Consider the following 14,949-nt stretch of genomic DNA (forward strand, 5'->3'; position numbering starts at 1 on the left):
TCATCGGCGTCCGTCCGCCGATGAGCTGAATCGCGATTAAAGCAGGAGCTGTGAGCTCAGCTCCTGCTTTAAAGCTCCGGCCCGGCATCACGCTTACACACGCAAGCCGGGCCGCAGCTAAGCAGGAACTGAGGTCACAGTGGACTGGAGTGAGAGAGAGGAGCGTCGGGGGAACGATGGAAGGTGAGTGATAGAAGGTGAGTGTAAGTGTTTGTTTTGTATTAAATATTAAGGTGGAACATAATGAAGGGGGCCCATGAAACTGGGGGGCAAATGAAGGGGAGGGGGGGAACGGCATGACACTGGGGAAGATGAAGGGGGTGCGGAGAGAACGGTATGACACTGGGGACAGAGATGGAGGGGGCCCAAAGAAACTGGGGGGCAAATGAAGGGGAGGGGGGAACAGCATGACACTGGGGCAGAGACGGGGGACATTAAACTGTGGGCAGATGAAGGGGGAGAACGTGATGAAACTGGGGACAGAGATGGAGGGGGGGGACATGAAACTGGGGCAGAGGAAGGGTGTATATGAAACTGGGGGAGAGATGGAGGGGGGGCATATAATTTACGGGTGACTGTAGGAGGATTATACTGTGTGGGAGCACATGATAAATGAATGAGAATGGGTGGAATCAACATAAAAGCAGAGCGCGCCGCACATTTTACCCCTCTTTCTACTCTTTGAAAATTGGGAGGTATGGCGTTGGTGACGCCACACTCCTGCATGACGTCACTCGCTTCATCTGTGACGCAGTGTCTCGACTCCCCCGCCTCCTTTACAAGGGGGCCCACTGAGGCTCTGTCGCCCAAGGACCCATAAAAACCTGGAGCCGGTCCTGGGTCAGCATGTCCCCTCCTACGGACGCCGATGAGCTGAATACATAGGCGTTTAAAGCAGGAGCTGTCACAGCTCAGCTCCTGTTTTAACGCTGAGCTCCGGCATTTGTAGTCGCAATGTGATGACGTCACATCGCGCCTACAATATGTGTATGAGGGAGAGAGCTGCGGGGGAAGGTGAGTGTGTGTGAGAACAGTATGACGCTGGGGCAGATGGAGGGGGAGAGAACAGTATGACACTGGGGCAGATGAAGGGGGGAGAACAGCATGACACTGGGGCAGATGGAGGGGGGGAGAACAGCATGACACTGGGGCAGATGGAGGGGGGGAGAACAGCATGGCACTGGGGCAGATAGAGGGGGGGAGAACAGCATGACACTGGGGCAGATGGAGGGGGGGAGAACAGCATGACACTGGGGCAGATAGAGGGGGGGGAGAACAGCATGACACTGGGACAGAGACGGGGGGGGGGACATGAAACTGTGGGCAGATAAAGGGGGAGAATGGCATGAAACTGGGGACAGAGATAGAGGGGGGGGACATGAAACTAGGGGTAGATGAAGGGTGTATATGAAAATGGGGAGAGATGGAGGGGGGACATATAATTTACGGGTGACTGTAGGAGGATTATACTGTGTGGAATCACATGAAAAATGAATGAGAATGGGCGGAGTCAACATAAAAGTGGGCGGGGCCTAGTTTGCTGTGGCGCGCTGCGCGTAGGGCCCCGCCAAAGTCAATTGCCCAGGGCCCCGCAAACCCTGGATCCGTCACTGTGAGAAGATAACCCGCACCCGGTACTTTGGCTCTCTCCGGTTTTGTTACTGATTACGGTGTTTGTCTCATGCCAAATCCCAGACAATCCACGATTTTACTTTGGTCTACTGTATATTATAGATCACTGCACATATAGGGACGGCAGCAGCAGGATGTCTATGTCTCAGCTCATGTTTACTTTCCTGATTCCTGGAAATACATCTGGCCCTGCAGTGCTGCAATGGGTTCACGTACCGGATCCTAATTCAATTATCTCCGCCCGGCTATTAAGTAAATTGTGTTTTTATAATTCCCTATTTCACTGGTCGCCGACCCATGGCGCTTCAGCTGCTGCAAAAGTACAACTCCCAGCATGTCAGGCGGCCCGTGGCCATGGTAAGGGTTGTAGTTTGGCAACAGCTGGTGAACACTGCATGGTTCTGTAATATGGTCAAGACAGGCGAAGGATATCAAGACATGGCTAGAATAATAAGATAGTGGTAGGATATCAAGACATGGGTAAAATGCTAATACAGTGGTTGGATATTAAGACGGCAAAGAATAATAAGACGGGCAGAATATTAAGACACGGGTAGAATAATAAGACATGGGTAAGGTATTAAGAACAGGTAGGTTATTAATACAGGGGTAGAATAATAGGACAGGGATAGGATATTAAAAGGGTTGCCTATGCAATTCAGGACTCAGGGAGGAGGCCAGGGAAGGTGAAACATTAAAAATAAATCATCCTCAACTATCCCCGACACTCCAGTGTCCACCGCCTCTTCAGCGCATGGCATTCCTTTGATGGCGGACATATATGACTGGTTCTCTTCCTGTGGCAGCTAAGGCCAACCATACATAGCACAGGAATGGCAAAGGGCAGAGCCCAGTCTACCTTGTAGACCTTGCTATGAGCCAATATTTTGCCTGGACGTCCACCTCTTGTACAGATTCACATGGCACTCACATGATGCAGTTTGGCAATCTTCTTGGCTGAGAGATTGCTATCGATGAGCTGGATGATGCTGATTCTCTTTTCTTGGAAAATCTTCTTTATAGCTGATTCTCAATTTGAACCAGTGACCTTTCACTTGGGAATCACCTAAGAACACCCTGAGCTATTAGGGAATGTGAGTACGGGTTATACAAGAAGGAAAAGATTTTTCCACCACCAGGAGCAAAACAGTAACAATGTAGTTACATGACAAGAATCTGCATAACTAATAATATGCTAAATAGTTACAAGTCACATTTATATATGAGATAGCCAAGATGGTTGTCTATAAAATGATGGTAGTCTCATGTTCACAGCTGTAGTGGATGGTGAGATATGGCTAACGCCAACCGCCACGCCCCCTTCGCTCCACCCCGCCCCCTCCTTCCGGGGAGGGGGGGCAGCTTTCTGTCGTCTGCCTCGGGTGGCCAAAAAGGCAGGTTCACCCCTGGGCTGCCCCCAGAAATTCTTTAAGGTCTGGGGAGCGTGGTGTGCTTCTCCTGCTACCCAGTACTCGCCCCCCTCCATGCGCTCAGCGCCTTTGTACCTTGAGTAGGAGTTGTCGTATCGCTTTGCTTACTGCTGCATTTCCCTGTGTGTGTTCTAATGGCGGACCGAGGTGGGTCGGCGTAGTGGCAGATCTTTGTTTGTTTGAAACTTTCTTTGTATTTTATTTTTGAACTTCTTTGCCTGTATTTTCCTGACTGCAGGAAAATATGTTATGTTACTTCGTCTTCTTCAATAAAACGAGTTAAAAAAAAAAAAGATGAGATTCTCATCTTTAAAAATTAATCCAAGGTCACCTTCATAGCCTTGCAGTTGTCCCCACAGGTTAATGTTTCTCTCCTACCACACAAAAAAACCAAACACTAATACTCACCTCTCCTTTCTCACCTGCTGTCTCGGATTGGGAGACTTCAAGGAGCTGCAGATGCGATGTAAGTGATGTCATCACATTGGGGCCATAGCTCCCGGGAAGAATGGTGAAGCAGGGAGCGGACGGCTCATCATTGTATGCAACTGAGGCAGCCTGTAACTGCGGTACAGCATATGCAGGACTGTCCCGCTGTCCCAATACTTTTTACAATATTGGCCACTTATATACATTTATTTCTGTTTTTATAATAAAACATGTATACTGTCAAGTTTCCTGTATGAAAGTAATATTGCAGTTCCATTTCAGACCACCAGATGGCATGTTATATTTAACCTCTTGGTAGTAACATCAAAGAAGACTGAAAAGTGGCCCTAATGTACCAACCTTAAATGCAACATTTATCTTACAAGTTATATAGTGCCAACATATTCTGCAGCAGTGTACAGAGCATGTAGTCCCTTACATGAGTCCTGGTCCCTGTTGTGGCTATCGATATGTTACATATATATATATATATATATATATATATATATATATATATCTCCTCTGCGTCACAGGACAGTTTCAGGATATCCCGAGACAAGTTTATTTTAAGAGGAAAAAAAGGGGATTGGCAAAAACACCCAGCCTCAAATGCCCAAAAAGAGTCAGGGTACCTGCTGTACACCTATTCTTTTCTACCAGTGGGATCCATTTATTGTCTGAATATATACAAGGTTTAAGATAAGATAAGATAAAACAAAATAATCCTTTAATAGCCGCACCATGGGGAAATTAATAACCAGCAATATCCCAATATGACAGTAAGATCCATTGACATGTTCTCCTTTACGTCAGCCCAATGTAGGGTTAATTCTGCCCTATTAATTACTAGCAGAATGTGCAGGGCCGCGGCTCGGGGGGAGAATAAGCATCATCTCCCTCCTGCAGGGACACATCTGACATGTATTACTGGGAATCACACGCCCCGTGTCCTCTACGCACAGCACGCTGTCTACACGCACATTACATCCAGACTCATGTCATACAACTTCATCACATGGATTACTCTTTATTTTATACACCCCAGACCCATAAACTCATCTACACCCCAGACCCATAATCTCATATATATGCCAGACCCATAATCTCATCTACACCCCAGACCCATAATCTCATATACACCCCAGACCCATAAACTCATCTACACCCCAGACCCATAATCTCATATATACCACAGACCCATAATCTCATATACACCCCAGACCCATAATCTCATCTACACCTCAGACCCATAATCTCCTATATACCCCAGACCCATAATTTCATCTACACCCCAGACCCCTAATCTCATCTATACCCCAGACCCATAATCTCACCTACACCCCAGACCCATAATCTCATCTACACCCCAGACCCATAATCTCATATATACCCCAGACCCATAATCTCATATACACCCCAGACCCATAATCTCATATACACCCCAGACCCATAATCTCATCTACACCCCAGACCCCTAATCTCATCTATACCACAGACCCATAATCTCATATACACCCCAGACCCATAATCTCATCTACACCTCAGACCCATAATCTCATATATACCCCAGACCCATAATTTCATCTACACCCCAGACCCCTAATCTCATCTATACCCCAGACCCATAATCTCACCTACACCCCAGACCCATAATCTCATCTACACCCCAGACCCATAATCTCATCTATACCACAGACCCATAATCTCATCTACACCCCAGACCTATAATCTCATATACACCCCACACCCATAATCTCATCTACACCCCAGACCCATAATCTCATATACACCCCAGACCTATAATCTCATCTACACCCCAGACCCATAATCTCATCTACACCCCAAACCCATAATCTCATCTACACCCCAGACCCATAATCTCATATACACCCCAGACCCATAATCTCATATACACCACAGACCCATAATCTCATATACACCCCAGACCCATAATCTCATATATACCCCAGACCCATAATCTCATCTACACCCCAGACCCATAATCTCATCTACACCCCAGACCCATAATCTCATATATACCCCAGACCCATAATCTCATATACACCCCAGACCCATAATCTCATCTAAACCACAGACCCATAATCGCATCTACACCACAGACCCATAATCTCATATACACCCCAGACCCATAATCTCATCTAAACCACAGACCCATAATCTCATCTACACCACAGACCCATAATCTCATATACACCCCAGACCCATAATCTCATTTATACCCCAGACCCATAATCTCATATACACCCCAGACCCATAATCTCATATATACCCCAGACCCATAATCTCCTATATACCCCAGACCCATAATCTCATCTACACCCCAGACCCCTAATCTCATCTATACCACAGACCCATAATCTCATCTACACCCCAAACCCCTAATCTCATCTATACCACAGACCCATAATCTCATATACACCCCAGACCCATAATCTCATCTACACCACAGACCCATAATCTCCTATATACCCCAGACCCATAATTTCATGTACACCCCAGACCCCTAATCTCATCTATACCACAGACCCATAATCTCATATACACCCCAGACTCATAATCTCATATACACCCCAGACTCATAATCTAATATGCACCCCAGACCCATAATGTCATCTACACCCCAGACCCACAATCACATATACACCCCAGACCTACAAAATCATCTACACCGCAGACCCACAACCTCATATACACCCCAAACTCATAATCTCATATACATCTTCTTCAAAACAGCAATAGAAACCCTGAAAGCAAAAGCCTGCAGAACCTTCTACACCAGGGGTGGGCAATTAATTCTCCCATGGGGCCGCATAAGAAATTGAAACTATGCTAGAGGGCAGCGCCACGGCAAATTTAGCTCCACCCACTTCTACGTTGACTCCACCCATTCCCAATCATCTTTCCATGTGCCCACACACAGTAGAATCCTCCTACAGTCACTCGTACATTATATGCCCCCACATTGTAATGTTCCCTTCCAACTGCCCCACAGTATTAAGTCCCTCTCCTGGTGTCCCAGTTTAAACTGGTGGAAACTAGAGGGGACATTAAACAGTGGGGGTAGTTGGAGGGGGGCAATAAATTGACAGCTGGAGTGGGACATGAAACTGGGGGCAACTAGAGGGGGACATTAAAATCGGGAAGCAGACATTAAACCGTAGGGTTACTGGAGGGTGACATTAAATTGGGAGCAACTAGAGGCAGACAGGTCCCCCTACAGCTTCCTCCAAGGTTTAATTCCCCCTCCAGTTGTCCCCAGTTTAATGTCCCCCCAGTTTAAGTGCCCTCTTCATCTACCCCCAGTTTCATGTCCCCCCCTCCATGTCTCCCTCAGTTTCATATCCCCCTCATTTGCCCCATTTCATGCCCCCCCTCCATCTCTCCCCCAGTTTTATGTCCCCCCTCCATCTGACATCTCTGCCCCAGTATAACATTCCCCTTCCATCTCTGACCCTAGGTTACTGACACACACATATAGACACACACATATAGACACACACATATAGACACACACATATAGACAGACAGACAGACACATACAGACAGACAGACACATATAGACACACACACAAACAGACAGACAGACACATATAGACACACAGACACACACACACATATACAGACAGACAGACACATATAGACACACCCTGAATCTCACATTCCCCAGTACCTTATGACACACACCACACATCTCCATCTTCTTGCACTGTCCTGCTGGCACTAAGAGACGCCTCCCTAGACACACTTCCCTAGTCAAGCTGTGCGGGCCGGTCTGAATCAGTCAGAGGGCCGGATATGGCCCGCAGGCCGGGCTTTACCCAGGTCTGTTCTACGCCATCAGAAGACACCTATACCACCTCAAACCACCGGTGAGGGTCTGGCTGAAGATATTTGACGCTGTCATCTCCCCGATCCTTCTCTATGGCAGTGAGGTTTGGGGCCCAGCCACCTACCCAGACCAGCCAAAATGGGACTCTAGCCCAACAGAGACCTTCCACCTGGAGTTCTGCAAATACCTGCTCCATGTCCACCGCAGCACCTCCAACATGGCCTGCAGGGCAGAGCTAGGCAGACTCCCCCTATGGCTCACCATACAGAAGAGGGCGCTAGCATTCCAGGTGCACATTCAGGGGAGCAAGCCCGACTCCTACCACCACCAAGCATGGCTAAGCCACCTGAGCAAACCAGACACCCACCAACCAAACAGCCAACCACCAAACCAAAAACACCAACAGATGATAACCAAGGCCGAAATAAAGGCGACCACAGAGGCAAACAGAGAGCAGTACATTGAAGAATGTAGGAACGAAATAAATAACTCCAAGAAACTCACCGTGTACCAATCCCTACAAAGGGACTACACCATGGCCTCCTACCTGGAGAGAATACCCCACCCCAAGCACAGACAGACCCTGAGTCGGTACAGACTGAGCGCCCACAACCTAGAGATAGAGACGGGGCGATACAGGCAGACGTACAAGCCATGGGAGAACAGACTGTGCCAGCACTGTGACCAGGGGGCCCTAGAAGACGAGACCCACTTCCTGCTACACTGCACCAAATACTCAGCTGTGAGGGCCGTCTACTACCAAAGACTCTCTGCCCACATCCCAGACTTCATATCTGCAGACGAGAAGAGGAAACTCTACATCCTACTGGGAGAAGAAGAGTCCACTGTGGAGATCGCTGCCCAATACGTGTCCAGCTGTCACCAAACAAGAGGAAGATGAGACGCATGTACTATTAAACCCCCCACCCCCCAGAGACTATTAAACCCCTCACCCACCACCCGAACAGCACTAAGTGCCCCCCATCACCTGTTTACCCCATACCCACCGATACCCGCACGCCCCAAACAAGAACGGCGAGACCCTAAGGACACTCAAACCCCAAGCCACAGACCCCGTACCCATCCCCCTCCACCACCCCCAACCCCCAATCCCCTTTTCTGCTCTGGCAACACCAAATGTTTTATTCTTTGGTAATGCTAATAAAGCTCATTTGTATCTTGTATACATCCCAGACCCACAGAATCATCTACAGTCATGGACAAAAGTTTTGAGAATGACACAAATCTTATATTTTCACATGATCTGCTGCCCTCTGGTTTTTATGTGTGTTTGTCAGATGTTTTTATCACATACAGAAATATAATTGCAATCATATTATGAGTAACAAAAGCTTATATTGACAGTTAGAATTATTATTATTATTATTATTATTTATTATGTTTATATAGCACCATTAATTCCATGGTGCTGTACATTATTGTATTAATTCCATGGTGCTTTACATTATTATATTAATTCCATGGTGCTTTACATTTGGGGGTTACATACAATACACAAAATATACAGGTAAATATAATACTAACAGTGACCGACTAGCACAGTGGAGTAGAGGGTAGAGATGAGCGAACAGTGTTCTATCGAACACATGTTCGATCGGATATCAGGGTGTTCGCCATGTTCGAATCGAATCGAACACCGCGTGGTAAAGTGCGCCAAAATTCGATTCCCCTCCCACCTTCCCTGGCGCCTTTTTTGCACCAATAACAGCGCAGGGGAGGTGGGACAGGAACTACGACACCGGGGGCATTGAAAAAAATTGGAAAAAGTCATTGGCTGCCGAAATCAGGTGACCTCCATTTTAGACGAATAGTGGATTTCAAATCCGGGTCATATGAGAATGTGAACTTTGTGACTATGAGACAGGGATAGCTGTACAGGCAGGGATAGCTAGGGATAACCTTTATTTAGGGGGGAATGTTATTAAAAATAACTTTTTGGGGCTCTATCGGGTGTGTAATTGTGATTTTTGTGAGATAAACTTTTTCCCATAGGGATGCATTGGCCAGCGCTGATTGGCCGAATTCCGTACTCTGGCCAATCAGTGCTGGCCAATGCATTCTGTTGGCGTGATGAAGCAGTGCTGAATGTGTGTGTTTAGCTCAACTACACCTTGTGCACCCTCGGCTCTGCTACATCAGAGCCGAGGGTGCGCTTGAACCCTTGTGCACACTCTGCTTCATCAAGCTAATAGAATGCATTGGCCAGCGCTGATTGGCCAATGCATTCTATTAGCCCGATGAAGTAGAGCTGAATGTGTGTTCTAAGCACACACATTCAGCACTGCTTCATCACGCCAATACAATGCATTAGCCAGTGCTGATTGGCCAGAGTACGGAATTCGGCCAATCAGCGCTGGCTCTGCCGGAGGAGGCGGAGTCTAAGGTCGGACCTGAATGGAGACTGGTGTGGAGCGATCTTAGACTCCGCCTCCTCCAGCAGAGCCAGCGCTGATTGGTCGAGTTCCGTACTCTGGCCAATCAGCACTGGCCAATGCATTTCTATGGGGAAAAGTTAGCTTGCGAAAATCGCAAACTGACAGGGATTTCCATGAAATAAAGTGACTTTTATGCCCCCAGACATGCTTCCCCTGCTGTCCCAGTGTCATTCCAGGGTGTTGGTATCATTTCCTGGGGTGTCATAGTGGACTTGGTGACCCTCCAGACACGAATTTGGGTTTCCCCCTTAACGAGTTTATGTTCCCCATAGACTATAATGGGGTTCGAAACCCATTCGAACACTCGAACAGTGAGCGGCTGTTCGAATCGAATTTCGAACCTCGAACATTTTAGTGTTCGCTCATCTCTAGTAGAGGGCCCTGCCCGCGAGGGCTTACAATCTATGGGGGAAGGGGGTAGAGACAGAAGGAGAGGGGGAGACTGTACAGATGGTGGTGTGGTGATAGTGTTATTGGGGGTTGTAGGCCTTCCTGAATAGGTGAGTCTTCAGGGCCTTCTTGAATCCTGTGATTGTGGGGATCAGTCTTAGCCGTAGTAGCAGCCGCATGCTACTGCGCATGCGCCCAGGCCATTTTTTTATATCAGTGTCCGCTCGTGAGCGCCGGAGGAGGACGGGACTGGAGGACATCGGAGGAAGAAGAAGCGTGGATGAAGATGAAGACACACCCAGAATGCCCGCCCACAGTGCACGATGCGTAAGTAGATAACATTCTCTTTTAGGGTTTTATTTTAAAACGGGGGGGGGGGGGAGTAGTTTAATATAACATTTACGGTGCCTGAATAGCCTTTTTAAAGGCTATTCACGCATATGTGGGGCTCTATCGGCATGATTTTGCTGATAGAGCCCCTTTCAGGATGCTTTACAGTTTGCATGAGACAAGACTGGTGATAGCGCTCACCTCGTCTTCTCCGAATAAGCTGTTTTCCAGATGTCCCAAATAATTGAAAAGGGGATTCATCAGAGAAAATGACTTTACCCCAGTCCTCAGCAGTCCACTCCCTGTACCTTTTGCAGAATATCAGTCTGTCCCTGATGTTTTTTCTGGAGAGAAGTGGCTTCTTTGCTGCCCTCCTTGAGACCAGGTCTTGCTCCAAGAGTCTCCGCCTCACGGTGCGTGCAGATGCACTCACACCTGCCTGCTGCCATTCCTGAGCAAGCTCTGCACTGCTGGTAGCCCGATCCCGCAGCTGAAACACTTTTAAGAGATGGTCCTGGCGCTTACTGGTTTTTCTTGGGCGCCCTGGAGCCTTTTTGCCAACAATGGAACCTCTCTCCTTGAAGTTCTTGATGATGCGATAGATTGTTGACTGAGGTGCAATCTTTCTAGCTGCGATACTCTTCCCTGTTAGGCCATTTTTGTGCAGTGCAATGATGACTGCACTTGTTTCCTTAGAGATAATCATGGTGAACAGAAGAGAAACAATGATGCCAAGCACCAGCCTCCTTTTAAAGTGTCCAGTGATGTCATTCTTACTTAATCATGACAGATTGATCTCCAGCCCTGTCCTCATCAACACCCACACCTGTGTTAATGGAGCAATCACTGAAACGATGTTAGCTGGTCCTTTTAAGGCAGGGCTGCAATGATGTTGAAATGTGTTTTGGGGGATAAAGTTCATTTTCTAGGCAAATATTGATTTTGCAAGTAATTGCTGTTAAGCTGATCACTCTTTATAACATTCTGGAGTATATGCAAATTGCCATTAGGAAAACTGAAGCAGTAGACTTTGTAAAAATTAATATTTGTATCATTCTCAAAACTTTTGGCCATGACTGTACACACATATCCACCATCTCATGTACACCTCAGATCCACAGCATATGTGCCTGTACCAAAGACTCATATAGATATATATACCTGACACCTCTGATCTTGTATACTACGCAACTCCCTATCATATATACTATACAACTATAATCCTATAATCTTACATATACTTTACACCCCCTGTCATATATATCTGACATCTCTCTATTCCTATATAAACCTCACATTCAGTAACACACTGCCATACTATTATATGGTACCCAAGCATCCCAACAGCTACCAATGACTAAAGGCTGGACACACATAGAATGTTTTTTTTGCTTTTTTTGATGCAGCTTTTGCTGCAATTTTTTTGAGCTATAGAAGTTTTATCAGCAGGAAGAAGTATGAGGCCTTCCTTTATATTTACCCTCCTGAATTTAGCTAAAAAAAATCTGCATAAAAACCAACAAGGAGTCCATGTGTGTTTTCAGACACACAAACCTATCACAAACACCATCTTGAATATAGCTCTCTAACATCTTAGACTAATCTCCAACATCTCAGCCACCATCTTACATCCCTCAACCATCAGCGCTCCCATGTTCATACACTGTAGTACATAGTTATCATACAAAAGCTGATTCACAGTTTACCATTACACCCTTGATCAATACCACAGATGCTATCTTCCTTGCAACCAAAATGTCGACCACCATCTTCCATACACCCCTCCAACATGTCAGGTTTTTTTCTTCCACACACTATGTTAACATCTGATCTACCTTCTTCCATACACCTGTCCAAAATCTAAGCTACCATCTTCCATAAAAGCAACGTCAGCCACCATCTTCCATAAACCCCACCAATATCTCAGATTCTACCTTCCATAAAAAGCAACATAGCCGCTATCTTCTACACAACCAAAATTCTAGTTGCCATCTTCCTGTCCTATCCAGCTTCCATATAACCATCTAGCATCTCATCTACCATCTTCAATATAGATTTTCCAAAATCTCATCTACCATAAACCTTTCCAAAGTCCTTCCATACACCCATCTAACATCTGAGTTATCACCTTCTACATAATAAATATGACAGCCTCGATCTTCCAGATACACATAAAAATTACAGTTGTCATTCTCCTGTCCACCATCTCATAAATAATCTTCCATACAACCGTCCAACATCCCAGCTATTATGTTCAATATACAAGTCTAACATCTCAATTACCACCTGTCATAAGAGCAACATTTTGGTAATCATCTTCCACACACCCATGTAAAATCTTGGCTGCCATCTTCAGTATACCCTTACAACATTTCACCTACCATCTTTGATACAGTCCTTCATCATCTCAACAACCACCTTCCATATACTGTCCAACATCTCCGCTACTATCTTTCATAATCCCCTCCAACATCTTGGCTGCCATCTTCCATACACGTGTCCAACATCTCAACCATCTTCAAAACATTCCTCCAACATCTCAGCTTCCATGTTCCATTCGCTCCTCCACCTTCTCAGCTCCCATCCTCCATACACTCTTCCAACGTCTCAGTTATCATTGTCCTATACCCTTCCAACAACAGAACTACAATTTTATGTTCACCTTTCTCATTCCCTCCATCCATTGGGTATACATACGTATCTTGGATAGGAATTCTTTGATCCCTGTACAATAAAATTTGAAGTTCACAAATAATCGTCAGGAACCAGCCAAAGAAACAATGTTCCAAAATAAGAAAAAAATAAAAATTAGTCAAAAACTACATATATAAATATCAGGGTGAATGGCCGAAAGTCTTAGGAGATGATCCCCAGTTAGCGCCATGTTATCCACACAACATAGCAAACACAATTTATTCTTCTTTTTTCAGTCCCCGATGTAATAATGGCTGAATGTATCAGGGGGATTGAGAGGAGCAGCAGAGAACAATGAAACCCTGTAGTGTGCTAATACTCTGCAGATGTGGAGACACTAGTACAGAAGGACAGGACGTAGTAGAAAACTACATCCAATGATTTATTATATGAGAACGTGCGGATATAAAACCTTGTTACAAAAACACTCCATCCCTACCCCCTTGGCCTGATTTTCTATCGCACCCTTCCTGCAGTTCAGCCTCCTGTGTGCTCCAGATCAGATGTTTAGATTGCCAATCCTATAATGCCTCAGCACCACAGCAATAACATGGACAGCTAGAGACACCACCATTGCTACCTGCTGGTGGACAGTGTGAGGCTCTTTTCTCCTATATTAGAGAAACTTCCCAGTCATCTTCTACATAACATAACTTATAACTAGAGATAACAGTGAGATATTTGATATTTGTTTCGAGTAGAGCCTCAATGTTTGACTACTCGATCGAATATCGAATCCCATTATAGTCTATGGGAAAAAATGCTTGTTTCTGGGGAAACCATTATTCGACTAAAGGAGAGTCACTAAGTCCATGAGTAGCAGGAGGAGAGTGTTTAGGAGGAGCGCTGTGCAGTTAAAGCGCACGGACCCCATTATAGTCTATGGGGTCCATGCACTTTAACTGTACAGCGCTTGCAGTTGCGCTGATAAAAAGTAAGCTCCCTGGTAACCGCAAGCTGCCAGCTCTCCCGACTAGCAAAGATGAGCCTGCGGCAAATCAAGGCTGGTTCTGCAGCAGGCTCATCCTTGCTAGTCAGGAGAGCTGGCAGCTTGCTGTTACGAGGGAGCTTACTTTTTCTCATAGGAATGAATTGACCAGCGTTGATAGGCCAGTGTACAGCATTCGACCAATCAACTCTGGTCCTGCAGGAGGCTCATCTGTGAGGAGGCGGAGTCTAAGAACGGACCACAATGGAGACTGCTGTGGTCCAATTTTAGACTCCGCCTCCTCACAGACGAGCCTCCGGCAGAACCAGCGTTAATTGGCCGAATGCTGTACACTGGCCAATCAACGCTGGTCAATTCATTCCTATGACAAAAAGTAAGCTCCCTCGTAACAGCAAGCTGCCAGCTCTCACGACTAGCAAGGACGAGCCTGCTGCAGAACCAGCGCTGATTTGCCGAATGCTATACACTCTATAGCATTCGGCCAATCAACGCTGGCTCTGAATCGAATATTTACTGCGAAAAGCTAGTAGTATTCAATCGAGTACGAATATTTTGAATAACGTAGTATTCTATCAGATACCTACTCGATCAAATACTAGTGGCTCATCTCTACTTATAACTGTTTAATCATCAGCACCAACTGCAAGTCCCGAGAAGAACTGATGGAAGGTAAAGGGCAAAGCATGGCACCCCAGTCCAATAGTATTGGTTCATGGCTCTAAGAGAAAAGGGAACAGTTATAGGATCAATCCGTTATGGGCCCCCTGTCACCAAGAGCCCCATAGCAGC

General features: G+C 46.2%; 1 protein-coding gene across 1 annotated transcript in view; it reads right to left on the reverse strand.

Moving 5' to 3' along the window:
• The window catches only part of LOC142202649 (caspase-7-like), a 436,926-nt gene that overhangs the window by 196,836 nt on the left and 225,141 nt on the right, over nt 1–14,949 (reverse strand). The gene's annotated exons all lie outside the window — the stretch shown is intronic.

The sequence above is a fragment of the Leptodactylus fuscus genome, chromosome 5, assembly GCF_031893055.1.
Source record: "Leptodactylus fuscus isolate aLepFus1 chromosome 5, aLepFus1.hap2, whole genome shotgun sequence".
NCBI classification, from domain to species: domain Eukaryota; kingdom Metazoa; phylum Chordata; class Amphibia; order Anura; family Leptodactylidae; genus Leptodactylus; species Leptodactylus fuscus.